The sequence below is a fragment of the Haliotis asinina genome, chromosome 14 (assembly GCF_037392515.1).
Source record: "Haliotis asinina isolate JCU_RB_2024 chromosome 14, JCU_Hal_asi_v2, whole genome shotgun sequence".
Taxonomy (NCBI): Eukaryota; Metazoa; Mollusca; class Gastropoda; order Lepetellida; family Haliotidae; genus Haliotis; species Haliotis asinina.
Window position 1 is genome coordinate 33,821,995 of NC_090293.1, and position 15,376 is coordinate 33,837,370.

Here is a 15,376-nt window from a genome sequence, read left to right on the forward strand (position 1 = left end):
CCGGGTTCGATGCCCCACATGGGTATAATGCGTGATGCCTATTTCTGGTGCCCCCTGCCATGACATTGTTAGAATGCAGCATAAATTCCAACTCACTCACTATATGATTTGAAAGTAATGTCACTTGACATTATTACTTAATGGACTTTATTCTGTTAATAAAGAATTATTTTACGGTAGGTAGAAATATATTTCACAATGAGCAAAGGAGTAATTTTCTGCAGTTGATGAATATTTAAGAATGAGAATAGGTTCAGTTGATGTGAGGAAAGGATGATATTTCTGTATGGACTGAGGGTTGTCGTACCATTGGGTTCTATTTGTCTGCTCACATCAGAATGGAATGAACACATATCTATGGCAGGGGTGGATCCAGGATTTGGGAGAACTGGAGAAGTCCGAAGGTTAGAGGAAAATACCCCACAGGGAAAATATACCAAACAGCAAAAGAAATGCAAGTTTCAAAATCACAGAAAAGCAAGCGTTAGTGTCGTCTGTTTAAAAGCTTGACCAAAAACTGTTGCATTTCTTTTGCTGTTCAATATACCTCCTGGTGAGGGGAGACATGGGTTGTGTCCTCTATCCCCCATTTCGAGTCACTTTGCTTCACTCACAGCATTCTGCCATCACTTTCAGCCATGTCACCCAGTTCTCTTAGTTTTATACAATAGGGAATCATTCAGAAAAAAACCATAAGAAACATCTTTACATTTTAGCTGAAATGAAAGGTTGCTCAACTCCTAATGCATCTACGTACTTGTGCTTGTTTACAACAGTATTGACAAACATCTGAAGAAATTCGACATTTTTCATGTTTTCTGTCACAAAATCTGTGATTTCCAGTGAAGTATGAATGCATAAACAATAAATCCATTTCAGTGAAGCCGTTCAGGATAGGAAATCTGTTCCTTTTAGTGTTATGGTTTTAATTCTTGGTACAAGATAAATGAGTGTTTAGTGTGACTAATGAAGTAGGGTGTGAATGTTGAGCTGGCTGAGGTCTTCACTGTCAAAGTATTCCTAATGAAATGTATTTTTTGCGGGTGATCATTTAATGTTGATCCTATCTGCGTCATATATGCTATGCAGTGGTAGTTCACCCATGCTGAAGTTATCAACAATCCTGGGATCTGAAAATTGTCAGTCAATCAATCATTTGTTTTAGAAAGTTTATATGTGCATTTTTGCTGTGTAATATCAGCCAACTTTCAATAATGGTAAGCTGAAGTTGCTCAAGGTATTAGTTCACTTGGTTTGTTGATAAAATTCAGTGTGGCAGTATACAGAAGTGTAATAAAGGTTGTCATTATTATGTAGTGTTGGTTCTTCCTGCATCGCACAGTGCGTGTCTTTAGCAGACAGACAGGCAGACAGACGTATACAGTAGGTGTCAATAAACCGGACATTGAGCTTTCTCAGTAACAGAGGCTGCTTACCACAATCAACAAGTTTTTTTAATGTGACGAGTAGAGTGTTTACTTGTTTGTGAACACAACCAAGATTAGACTACTGCTCACGACCTCATACTCCGGGCATGCATACTGTTTCAAACTCCGTGAACCTATTGCATTATGGGCGCTGGGGGAAAATTAGTGAATCGTTTAAAATCCGATTTCAGGGGGCTTTTTTCATCACGGTTTTTTTTTCAACTTATTGGTTGAATTGGCATTTTTGATGATTTGTTTCGGTAAGTGCATACCGAAAGGCATCAGAATCTGCAAAGTTGTGTTTTATGTTGCATGTGACCTTTAAGGGCAACATAGTTTCCAAAATCATCTGAATTGCTCTTTAGTACTTTGAACTCGAAATTATCATTAAATAGTTTTGCAGTTCCCCTAGCATTGCTTCTGAAGCAGCTTTTGGAACACTCGTTATATCACCATTGTTCTTTTATCCTCTGAATTTGGTCGGATGTGAAGTGAACATCTTGCAAACAATATATGTTTCCTTTTCACTTTCTTAGAAAATTAAACTCTTAAGAGTTTCCGTCATCTTTTATAACACGATCTATTTTTGTAGTTCCAGCCAGTGTGGGATCGAACCTAAACCTAATGGTGGGTACAGTAGATTTTTCAATACAGTTTGCCTGCATTTTTGGCATGAAATACTTCCTGTATAGAAATCAAGTCACCAAGGGCGGTACCCCTCTGAAACAATTTAAACACAAAATATATAATAAAAAAGTATATCGTGATGATAGAGGTAAATCTACACCACGAATATCCCCCTGTACAAATACACCCGTGAAGGTCCCGGTTTAGAATAGGCCTTCAGCAACCCATGCTTGCCATAAAAGGCGACTATGCTTGTCGTAACAGGCGACTAACGGGATCGGGTGGTCAGGCTTGCTGTCTTGGTTGGCACATGTCATCGGTTCCCAATTGCGCAGATCGATGCTCATGTTGTTGATCACTGGATTGTCTGGCCCAGACTCGATTATTTACAGACCGCCGACATATAGCTGTAATATTGCTGAGTGCGGCGTAAAACTAAACTCACTCACTCACTGTACAAATAAATATCCCTCTATGTACAAAATGTAACTTCAGGGTTCAGCACAACTGAATAGTAGTTCATATACCACACATACGCTTTGGGGATCAACACGGAGTGACAGGGCTATGTTCATGCATGTACATTTCAGCAGATATTCATCATATGGTAATGTAAATAAACAATTTACATAATGTAACTTCGACGTTCTACACCACTGAATAGTGGTTACACGCATAGTGTTCTGAAGGTTTTTGTGTGAATGTATCTAATCAACTAAACGTGATAACACTTATTGTCTGTGAGGAACTAAACGTGATAACAATTATTTCTAATGAGCATCTAAAGAGCTAAATATGATAACACGTATGCGTAAAAACAAATGTGTGAAGCACTAATTAAATATTCAAACTTTTTGTTGATGTATTTCTAATAAGTTAACTAAATTTACTAACTCCTAATATCTAAATGCTAAATGTGTTAATGTTCGAAACCCGACTAATACCAAAATAATCTGACATCGAAATGACTAACTTATAACTTTCTTTACTATGAAAACCCAACTTACTGTCTAAACTAAAATTTATATCTAGCCTAACTCAAAACGTCTGTAATCTGCGATGTTGAAAAACCAACTAAAAGTGTTTATCACTGAATCTGGGATCCTGTACAGTTCATTCGCAGGTAAATCTCATGCAGTCAGTGTCTAAGGAAAGAGCGAAATGGATGTGTTCCTACGAATGTTTGTTTCTTCCATAAACACTAACTGAACGAGAAATGTTTTGTGAACAGTCCCGAACACACGGGGTATCAGGATCAACATGCAATGACAGCGAGATGTTCATATGTGTACATTTCAGCAAATATTCACCATACGGTAATGTAAATACACAATGTAACATCGACGTGGATAATGGCTGCACGCATAGGGTATTAGGACCAACACGCGATGACAGCGAGATGTTCACGTATCTGCGTTTCAGCGCGAATGACCTAAAAGCCGTGCCAAGAAAAGTCGGGTCTGGTCGGGCCGGGCCACCGGGAACTACTAAAAATGGATTGCAGAATATTAAAACGAAATCTGCGCATTTGGGTAGATAGAATTCCAAGCAGAGTTTGGTTGAAAATGTATAGTTAACGATGTGAAACCAACATTGATAACATACCGAGAGTCCCAGAGAAAAAACATTGTCTTGTTGTTATGTGTTGTCCCTGATATGCCTATGTGTCTATTTCTCTTAGCGTGTGAGGTTTGACATGTTAAGTACTCACTGACTGTTTTCCATGTTGAGCACAAAACAAGACAGAGATCAAAGTTTAAATGTTTGCTTAGTTCCATTCAACAGTGTTAACACACCTCAACCTAGAATGCTGTGAAATATTCAGGCAAACTGTTCCTCACCAATACCAATATTCCATCTTCAAAGAGCAGCCTAGGCACTAAGTAAGTGCTCTTCTTTGAAGAATCGTCTGTATTGTAAGCTCCTCTGACACAGGCCTCTCAGGTTAACTGCCATTTCATGGTGCCAACAAGCCAAAGACCATAAATCTTAGAAACAAACTCTGAACAAGAGGATCTTGGCAGTACACTGCTGGACCATCCAGTCCCCCCAAACTAAGGGTGAAACAGTATAGTGCAGTATTTTGTCTTCGGTTCGGTCTGCCGTAAATGCAATCCCCAAATTAGGTCTTCAGTTTTTGGGTCAGCGTTTTATAAACCTTTTCTAAAATGTCTCGAAATTGAATGATTTTGTTAAAACCTATGTATTTCTTTGCTAGACTGTTGCTTTTTTCCCAGATGTAAGTTCTCATAATTAGTTGATTATGAACTTTGCTCTTTTTGTAACATAGTAACTGAATATTTGATACATATTTATTGGGAATGTGTATGTGTGAAAACATTCTGGCTGAAACTGAAAGAATATATTGACAATAAAACAACTGACAAATTACCCTGACAAAATATACAGTCTTAATTGTCGGAAATAATACTGATTTAATGAATCATATACTTCTTGCTGGTAAAAATACATTCATGTATCAAGTATTAAAACACCAAGTTATCACTGGATGCATTTCTAAAAAAATACTAGGTGATATTTTCAAAACTGAAAAGTTTATTGCTAATAAGAATAATAAACTATTACAATTTGACCGAAAATGGTCACCACTGCTGCCATATTTCCAGGTTACCTACTAGGTTTTGTTAGACTCAGTGGTGGAATGTAACGAAATACACTGAGACTAAGTTTACTTAGACTGCAAACAGACCTTACGCTCTTGGGAAGTCATTACAACACTTATCTTGGTAGGATGGTTGATATAAACTACAACGAAAAACTATCTCAGATTGAAAGGCAAATGAACATTTGGTCTGCTCGTTCCCCGTACGGAAGAAATTCTGTTCTGAAATCACTTCTACTACCTAAGCTTAACCACCTAATCCCATCTCTACCAAATCCCCTAAAATATGTTATTGAAAGATTTCGATAAAAAGTGTTTTAATTTTATATGGGAAAACAAACCTGATAAGATTAAAACAGATGTAATGATGCTAAACCCAGAACATCGGGGGGATAAAAACACCAAATATTATAAAAATTATATCTTCACAAAAACTAAAATGGATAAACAGAATAAGGTATCATGATCTTAAATGGGCGTCTCTTTTGAGCAGTCAATTTAAAATTATGACCCAGTTTCTACCTACAGATAGCTGGTACATGAAGAACGAAATAATTCCCACTTCAAAACCCCCTTTGGAAAGACATAATGTTAGAATGGGCGAACTTGTTTATACAAAGACAATCCATATGGAATAACGACAATATTAGAATTGATATTCAACCCTTTCTATTACTTGAGTGGTACAGGAAAGGTGTCGCTTTTGTGAATGATTTACTACATGAAGAAGTCAGACTGTACCCATATGAAAAATCTTCACAAGCCAGATTTTACAATTATGTGGCGTGGCCATAAATCTGGGTTTTGTTTTGAATTTTGTCATCAGCGAGCACATTTAACTGCACCGAAGCAAAGTGTCTGTCTGGTTTGTTGAAGTTTTTCATATGGGTCACAGCCACTCCCCTTTGAGTGATATAGTTCCTTGTAGTCTCTTCTGAGCATCTACTATGTAATATCTTCTGGTTCTGAACCTGGATGGAGCTGCACAGAACTCTTCATTCCCGAGGTTGCTAGTTGCAGAGCATTGGTCTGTACTAAGTACTACTTTAATGGGGTGGTTCGAGGATGAGTGCTGAGACACACCCGTCACTGTACGTAGGTTTTACCTTATTCTGGCTTGTGATTATTCACTTGATTAGGGTGAACAAGGGCTCTTCCGTGTTTGGCTTTGAAGGATGGTATATTCTGAGCAGTGTTCTCACTGCCAGTAGAGTTATCCTGATGACCTACGGGACCCAAAATAGGTGGTCTCCTACGCTGGGCGTCACTTTCATCACTCAGGTAAGCAACGTCTTTTTTGTCTTTATTGTCTCTATCAGGCGAGTGATGTTTGTGCTCTATCATCTTAGTTGTGACATTGATGTGTGCAGTGGGAGCGACGTCACAGGGTACTAACTGGTCACTTGTTTGTTGAAAATATGTTTTTCATGTCACTGAAGCGTTTTTCATTTCATTTAACCATTTCTTCGAACTTTTGATCTTGTTTGGTAATACACTCATTCACAATGGAAGCGATATCATGTTTGCAGCTCTTTATATCCTTATTTTGTCATGGTTAATAACAAACAATGTAAGAAACCCCCTTGTGAACCAGCAAAACAGAACAAGTCTACAACGTTCAGATAATGTATTAAGGCAATGAGAGCAAGTTATACAAAGTCACAAGTCAATATCGCAATATCTATTTCAAATACAATACAAGTGAGACAACATCTAAGGCAATGGGTCACAAAATATATTGTACAGCAAACTCACCAAAAGTCTTAGTGCGAGAAAGAAACAGTAATGACAGAATGTAACACGACGAGCGGTCTGACAGCATGTGCAGGCGTTGGCAGATTGATGATGATATACTCCAGAGAATGAATGTGAATGTGTCAATCTGTGTAGCTCACAACACAACTAGCCTTTATATATACTTTCAGTCGTTTCCCGAAAGTACGAGCACCTACGGCCATCGCCAACACCGTAGAATGACCCAGAATAACTTCCCAGAAGTAAACAAATAGGAAGTCAAGGGCAGATAATTCCCGGAAAACCTGAATCCTGAAAATGTGGATCATCTATTTTACGAAATGTGACCCATTATAATTATTATTCACAACACTAAACATTGTGACCCATTAATAATTATTACTGAATTAAAAACAAAATATACAGAAAATACACACTCGTAACAATTTGCTTTCGCAAGCTTGTAACATCTCCATGTTTCTTTTGTTATCAGACAATAGCTGCGCAACCTTGCCACTCGCTTTCCTTTTCATTGACTCTACCGTTTCCTTTACTGTTACAGTTTCACTGCGTGCTACTGTCAGGTCATGTTTCAAGACGTCGTTATAGACCTCTGTATCTCAGTTATCTTGTTATGTAAGCACTCCATGTCTTGCAGGTATTCTCCTTTCAGTGTAGCTAAGGCGTGCTATTGTTTCGCTGATTGGCTGTGGTGTGAGTAGACTCATTGAGTCATTCAAGTTATTGTTTATTTGTGTTGTCCTTTTAGAGTACATATTCAAAACATCAAAGCTATCATCACCGTTATCACAAATGTAGGCTCTATACAGTATGATGGAGTCTTTAGCCAGTTTTGTTAGCCTTTCACCCTGCTGTGAGCGTCTATCTTGTCTTCTTTTCAAGACACTATCTGGGTAAGGAAATGATGAGCTTTGTTTACAAAGTGATTCCCAGTGATTCGGAGTTCATCTAATATATTTTGGTCTCCATTTGATTTCTCAAGCAATCTCGAAACAAATATGTCTCTGGCACAGGTAGCAATGTCAGCTTTCATATGCTCTAGAAGATTGCTGATCACAGTACCTGTGTGTGTTTCGTGATTTCCTTGCGATGATGCTTCACCATGACACTTTCCATTGTGATGTGCTTGACTTTCTTCTTTCCTATAGTAATTGTCACTCTGAGTTCGTGACGACGCCTCTGTTACTTCAGACACATGGTGGCTTTCATATCCACCTTCCCGTGAGTAAAAGGGACCCACGGACGTCGGGATGCCCTCAAAAACTATGTTTGACTAAGAGAGCAATGGACATACGTCCACATCCGTAGCCATCTTGTTCTTGATCTGTTCGAAACAAGCAGTAAGTCCTAAAAGTAAATATGCTTAAATATTGCAGAGTGATAATACTAATGAATCCCATAAGATTAACAAATCTGGCTACTCTTAAAACAAACTAATTCCCTAATTAACCATCTAACTAATAATTTACTTAACCATCTAACTAAGTACATATGGCGAAATGATAATTCAAGTGAATGCTATAACTATACATGAAAGGAAGCTAAAGTTCTATTACAGACCATAACAAATACATATGTCCCAGTGAAAAATCTCGTGAATGCTATAAGAATGTATATAAGAGAGTGATATTTCTTGTAAATGCCATAACAATTACATATGGCGAAATAATTCTAGTGAATGCTATAACTATATGTGTAAGAAAGTTATAGTTGTATTGCAGGCCATAACATATACATACGACAGAGAGATTATTCTAGTGAATGCTATAACTATATGTATAAGGAAGCTATATTATTCGAGGCCATAACAAACACACGGAAGAGTGATAATTCTAGTGAATGCTAAAACTATACATATAAAAGAGTGATGTTTCGTCTGAATGCCATAACAATTACATTCGGCAGGGAGATAAATATTCTTGTCAGTGCCATAAGAATTACATGATCAGGATAATTCTAGTGAATTCTATAACTATATGTGTGAGGAAGCTATAGTTGTATTGAAGGCCATAACAAATACCTCTGGCAGAGAGTTAATTCTAATGAATGTAATCACTATACATATAAGAAAGTGACATTTCTTGTGAATGCCATAACAAATACAATGGCAGGGAGATAAATATTCTTGTCAGTAAAACAACAATTACATATGGCAAAATGATAAATCTAGTGAATGCTAAAACTATATCTGTGCGGAAGCCATACTTCTATTGAAGGCAATAACAAATACATATGGCCGAGTGATAATTCTACTGAATGCTATAACTATGTATATAAGAGAGTGATATTTCTTCTAAATAGCATAACCATTACATACTGCAAAATGACAATTCTAGTGACTGCTATAACTATATGTGTGAGGAAGCTATACTTCTATTGAAGGCCATAACAAATACATATGGCCGAGTGATAATTCTAGTGAATGCTATACCTACAAGCGTCAGGAAGCAATACTTCTATTCAAGGCCATGGCAAATACGTATGCCCGAGTGATAATTCTAGTGAATGCTATAACTATATGTGTCAGGAGCCTATACTTCTAATGAAGGCCACGACAAATACATATCCACGAGTGATAATTCTAGTGAATGCTATAACTATATGTGTGAGGAAGCTATACTTCTATTGAAGGCCATAACAAATACATATGGCCGAGTCATAATTTTAGTGCATGCTATAACTATACATATAAGAGAGTGATACTTCTTGGCGAAATGATAATTCTAGTGAATGCTATAACTATATATATAAGAGAGTGATACTTCTTGTAAATACCAAAACAATTACACATGGCAAAATGATAATTCTAGTGAATGCTATAACTATATGTGTAAGGAAGCTATACCTCTATTGAAGGTCATAACAAATACATTTGGCCGAGTGATAATTCTAGTGAATGCTATAACTATATGTGTGAGGAGGCTATACTTCTATTGAAGGCCACGAAAAATACATATGCCCGAGTGATACTTCTAGTGAATGCTACAACTACATGTGTGAGGAAGATATACTTCTATTGAAGGCCATAACAAATACATATGTCAGAGTGATATTTCTAGTGAATGCTACAACTATATATATAAGAGAGTGATACTTCTTGTAAAAACCAAAACAACTACACATGCCAAAATGATAATTCTAGTGAATGCTATAACTATATGTGTGAGGAAGCTATACTTCTATTGAAGGCCATAACAAATACATATGGCCGAGTGACAATTTTAGTGCATGCTATAACTCTATATATAAGAGAGTGACACTTCTAGGCAAAATGATAATTCTAGTGAATGCTATAACTATATGTGTGAGGAAGATATACTTCTATTGAAGGCCATAACAAATACATATGGCCGAGTGACAATTTTAGTGCATGCTATAACTATATATATAAGAGAGTGATACTTCTTAGTATAATGATAATTCTAGTGAATGCTATAACTATATGTGTGAGGAAGCTATACTTCTATTGAAGGCCATAACAAAAACATTTGGCCGAGTGATAATTCTAGTGAATGCTATAACTATATGTGTGAGGAAGCTACACTTCTGTTGAAGGCCATAACAAATACATATGGCCGAGTGATAATTCTAGTGAATGCTATAACGCTATGTGTGAGGAAGCTATACTTCTATTGAAGGCCATAACAAATACATATGGCCGAGTGATAATTCTAGTGAATGCTATAACTATATGAGTAAGGAAGCTATACTTCTATTGAAGGCCATAATAAATAAATATGGCAGAGAGACAATTCCAGTGAATACTATAACTATATGTGTTAGGAAGCTATACCTCTATTGAAGGCCATAACAAATACAATTAGCCGAGTGATAATTCTAGTGAATGCTATAACTATATGAGTAAGGAAGCTATACTTCTATTGAAGGCCATAATAAATACATGTGGCCGAGTGATAATTCTAGTGAATGCTATAACTATATGTGTGAGGAAGCTATACTTCTATTGAAGGCCACGACAAATACATTTGCCCGAGTGATAATTCTAGTGAATGCTATAACTATATGTGTGAGGAAGCTATACTTCTATTAAAAGCCATAACAAATACATATGTCAGAGTGATATTTCTAGTGAATGCTACAACTATATATATAAGAAAGTGATACTTCTTGTAAATACAAAAACAATTACACATGGCAAAATGATAATTCTAGTGAATGCTATAACTATATGTGTAAGGAAGCTATACTTCTATTGAAGGCCATAACAAATACATATGCCCGAGTGATAATTCTAGTGAATGCTATAACTACATATATAAGAGAGTGATACTTCTTGTAAAAACCAAAACAACTACACATGCCAAAATGATAATTCTAGTGAATGCTATAACTACATGTGTGAGGAAGCTATACTTCTATTGAAGGCCATAACAAATACATATGGCCGAGTGACAATTTTAGTGCATGCTATAACTATATATATAAGAAAGTGACACTTCTAGGCGAAATGATCATTCTAGTGAATGCTATAACTATATGTGTGAGGAAGCTATACTTCTTTTGAAAGCCATAACAAATACATATGTCAGAGTGATATTTCTAGTGAATGCTATAACTATATCTATAAGAGAGTGATACTTCTTGTAAATACCAAAACAATTACACATGGCAAAATGATAATTCTAGTGAATGCTATAACTATGTGTGTGAGGAAGCTATACTTCCATTGAAGGCCATGACAAATACATATAGCAGAGTAATAATTTTAGTGCATGCCATAACTATATATATAAGAGAGTGATACTTCTTGGTGAAATGATAATTCTAGTGAATGCTATAACTATGTGTGTGAGGAAGATATACTTCTAATGAAGGCCACGACAAATACATATGCCCGAGTGATAATTCTAGTGAATGCTATAACTATATATATAAGAAAGTGATACTTCTTGTAAATGCCATAACAATTACACATGGCAAAATGATAATTCTAGTGAATGCTATAACTATATGTGTGAGGAAGCTATACTTCTATTGAAGGCCATAACATATACACTTGGCCGAGTGATAATTCTAGTGAATGCTATAACTACATGTGTGAGGAAGCTGTACTTCTATTCAAGGCCCTGACAAATACGTACGGCCGAGTAATATTTCTAGTGATTGCTATAACTATATGTGTGAGGAAGCTATAGTTCGAATGAAGGCCATAACAAATACATATGGCCGAGTGATAATTTTAGTGCATGCTATAACTATATATATAACAGAGTGATACTTCTTGGCGAAATGGTAATTCTAGTGAATGCTATAACTGTATGTGTGAGGAAGCTATTCTTCTATTGAAGGCAATACCAAATACATTTGGCCGAGTGATAATTCTACTGAATGCTATAACTATATGAGCAAGGAAGCTATACTTCTATTGAAGGCCATAATAAATACAAATGGCAGAGAGACAATTTTAGTGAATGCTATAACTATGTGTGTGAGGAAGCTATATTTCCATTGAAGGACATAACAAATACATATGGCCGAGTGAAACATTCTAGTGAATGCTATAACTACATATATAAGAGAGTGATACTTCTTGGCGAAAACGTAATTCTAGTGAATGCTATAACTCTATGTGTGAGGAAGCTATACTTCTATTGAAGGCCATAATAAATACAAATGGCAGAGAGACAATTCTAGTGAATGCTATAACTATGTGTGTGAGGAAGCTATATTTTCATTGAAGGACATAACAAATACATATGGCAGAGTGAAACATTCTAGTGAATGCTATAACTATGTATATAAAAGAGTGACATTTCTTCCAAATTCCATAACAATTACATCTGGCGAACTGATGAATCTAGTGAATGCTATAACTATATGTGTGAGGAAGCTATACTTCTACTGAAGGCCATAACAAATACATTTGGCCGAGTGATAATTCTAGTGAATGCTATAACTATATACATAAGAGAGTGATACTTCTTGTAAATGCCATAACAATTACACATGGCAAAATGATGATTCTAGTGAATGCTATAACTATATGTGTGAGGAAGCTATACTTCTATTGAAGGCCATAACAAATACATATTGCCAAGTGATAATTCTAGTGAATGCTATAACTATGTATATAAGAGAGTGATACTTCTTGTAAATGCCATAACAATTACACATGGCAAAATGATAATTCTAGTGAATGCTACAACTATATGTGTGAGGAAGCTATACTTCTATTGAAGGCCATAACAAATACATATGGTCGAGTGATGATTTTAATGGATGCTATAACAATATATATAAGAGAGTGATGCTTCTTGTAAATGCCATAACAATTACATATGGCAAAATGATAATTCTAGTGAATGCTATAACTATATGAGTAAGGAAGCTATAGTTCGAATGAAGGCCATAACAAATACTTATGGCCGAGTGATAATTTTAGTGCATGCTATAACTATATATATAAGAGAGTGATACTTCTTGGCGAAAAGGTAATTCTAGTGAATGCTATAACTCTATGTGTGAGGAAGCTATACTTCTATTGAAGGCAATACCAAATACATTTGGCCGAGTGATAATTCTACTGAATGCTATAACTATATGAGTAAGGAAGCTATACTTCTATTGAAGGCCATAATAAATACAAATGGCAGAGAGACATTTCTAGTGAATGCTATAACTATGTGTGTGAGGAAGCTATATTTCCATTGAAGGACAAAACAAATACATATGGCAGAGTGAAACATCATAGTGAATGCTATAACTATGTATATAAAAGAGTGACATTTCTTCCAAATGCCATAACAATTACATCTGGCGAACTGATAAATCTAGTGAATGCTATAACTATATGTGTGAGGAAGCTATACTTCTATTGAAGGCCATAACAAATACATATGGCCGAGTGATAATTCTAGTGAATGCTATAACTATATGTGAGAGGAAGCCATACTTCTATTGAAGGCCATGAAAAATACGTACGGCCGAGTGATAATTCTAGTGAATGCAAAAATAACATGTGTGAGGAAGCTATACTTCTATTGAAGGCCATAACAAATACCTGTGGCCGAGTGATAATTCGAGTGAATGCTATAATTATATGTGTGAGGAAGCTATAGTTCGAATGAAGGCCATAACAAATACATATGGCCGAGTGATAATTCTAGTGAATGCTATAACTATATGTGTGAGGAAGCTATACTTCTATTGAAGGCCATAACAAATACATATGGCCGAGTGATGAGTCTAGTGAATGCTATAACTGTATGTGTGAGGAAGCTATACTTCTATTGAAGGCCATGACAAATACATATGGCCGAGTGATAATTTTAGTGCATGCTATAACTATACATATAACAGAGTGATACTTCATTGCGAAATGGTTATTCTAGTGAATGCTATAGCTATATGTGTGAGGAAGCTATACTTCTATTGAAGGCCATAACAGATACATATGGCAGAGTGATGATTCTAGTGAATGCTACAACTATATGTGTGAGGAAGCTATACTTCTATTGAAGGCCATAACAAATACATATGGCCGAGTGATAATTCTAGTGAATGCTATAACTATATATGTGAGGAAGATGTGCTTCTATTGAAGGCCATAATAAATACAAATGGCAGAGAGACATTTCTAGTGAATGCTATAACTATGTGTGTGAGGAAGCTATATTTCCATTGAAGGACAAAACAAATACATATGGCAGAGTGAAACATTCTAATGAATGCTATAACTATGTATATAAAAGAGTGACATTTCTTCCAAATGCCATAACAATTACATCTGGCGAACTGATAAATCTAGTGAATGCTATAACTATATGTGTGAGGAAGCTATACTTCTATTGAAGGCCATAACAAATACATGTGGCCGAGTGATAATTCTAGTGAATGCTATAACTATATATGTGAGGAAGATATGCTTCTATTGAAGGCCATGACAAATACATATGCCCGAGTGATCATTCTAGTGAATGCTATAACTATATGTGTGAGGAAGATATACTTCTATTGAAGGCCATAACAAATACAAATGGCAGAGAGACAATTCTATCGAATGCTATAACTATATGTGTGAGGAAGCTATATTTCTATTGAAGGCCATAACAAATACGTATGGCAGAGTGAAATATTCTAGTGAGTGCTATAACTATGTATATAAGAGAGTGACATTTCTTCCAAATGCCATAACAATTACATCTGGCGAACTGATAATTCTAGTGAATGCTATCACTATATGTGTGAGGAACCTATACTTCTATTGAATTCCATAACAAATACATATGGCCGAGTGATAATTCTAGTGATTGCTATAACTATATGTGTGAGGAAGCTATACTTCTATTGAAGGCCATAAGAAATACATATGGCCGAGTGATAATTCTAGTGAATGCTATAACTATGTGTGTGAGGAAGCTATACTTCTATTGAAGGCCATAACAAATACATTTGGCCGAGTGATGATTCTAGTGAATGCTATAACTACATGTGTGAGGAAGCTATACTTCTATTGAAGACCATAACAAATACATATGGCCGAGTGTTAATTCTAGTGAATGCTATAACTCTATGTGTGAGGAAGCTATACTTCTAATGAAGGCCATAACAAATACATATGGCCGAGTGATAATTCTAGTGAATGCTATAACTATATGTGTGAGGAAGCTATACTTCTATTGAAGGCCATGACAAATACATGTGGCCGAGTGATAATTCTAGTGAATGCTATAACAATATCTGTGAGGAAGCTATACTTCTATTTAAGGCCATGACAAATACATACGCCCGAGTGATAATTCTAGTGAATGCTATAACTATATGTGTGAGGAAGCTATACTTCTATTGAAGGCCGTAGCAAATACATGTCAGAGTGATAATTCTAGTGAATGCTATTACTATATATACAAGAGAGTGATACTGCTTGTAAATGCCATAACAACTACACATGACAAAATGATAACTCTAGTGAATGCTATAACTA